This window comes from Octopus bimaculoides, chromosome 14 (assembly GCF_001194135.2).
Source record: "Octopus bimaculoides isolate UCB-OBI-ISO-001 chromosome 14, ASM119413v2, whole genome shotgun sequence".
In the NCBI taxonomy this organism is placed as follows: domain Eukaryota; kingdom Metazoa; phylum Mollusca; class Cephalopoda; order Octopoda; family Octopodidae; genus Octopus; species Octopus bimaculoides.
The window spans coordinates 5998693-5999814 of record NC_068994.1 but is presented as its reverse complement, the minus strand read 5'-3'; positions in this window follow the sequence as shown (position 1 = coordinate 5999814).

The window sequence follows — 1122 nt, the reverse complement described above, 5'->3', positions numbered from 1 at the left end:
TACTACTACAAGTATTACTGCTACCGCCACCACTATCACCATCGTCGTCGTCATCGTCATCATCATCATCATCATCGTTGTTGTCATTACCACCACCACCACCACCACCACCACCATCGTCACTCCTGTTTCTTTAATATCTCTGTTATTAACATTATCCTCTCCTCTTCTTTCTCTCCCTCCCTCCCCACCACCACCACTCCTGCTTCCCCCACACTTCTGCTATAAGCCTGACACCACTGCCAAACAACCACAGCAACACCAACAACAACAACAACAACAACAAGGCCAAAGAGAGTACCACCACCCAAATATTGCTGCTGTTGTCTCCATCACATACCCAGTTATTACCACCACCACCGTTTCTACCACTGTTGCCACCACCACCACCACCGCTGCCGCCTTAGCCTCCGCCAACACCACCACTATCATCAGGAAGAGGAACTCATTCTGGTCTCTCAAACTGCTAGAAATACTAACCAAATCTACCTCAAATCATATCCTAGCGTCTCAGATAATTGGATATTAAAAGGTGTGACGGTCACGAGTGGACTGTCTTTAATCACAAGGGTCTGCTCAATCAAGAATAACCTAGGGCTAAAACAACAACAACAACACTTCTACCACCACAGTTCCTACCCCTAATAACTACCCCTAATATAGCTAATGAAGAAGTCACTATGTGGTTGCCCAACCAGCTAGAAATAGCAGCTAAGATCACCTGACTGCAGTGATTCCTTTATTCTTTTACATGTTTTAGCCATTTGGCTGCGGCCATGCTGGAGCACCGCCTTTAGTCGAACAAATCGACCCCAGGACTTATTCTTTGTAAGCCTAGTCCTTATTTTATCGGTCTCTTGCTGAATCGTTAAGTTACAGGGACGTAAACACACCAGCATCGGTTGTCAAGCGATGGTGGGGAGACAAGCATACACACACACACACACACATATATACGACGAGCTTCTTTCAGTTTCCATCTACCAAATCCACTCACAAGGCTTTGATCGGCCCGAGGCTATAGTAGAAGACACTTGCCCAAGGTGCCACGCAGTGGGACTGAACCCGCAACCATGTGGCTGGTAAGCAAGCTACTTACCACACAACCACTCCTGCGCTGGT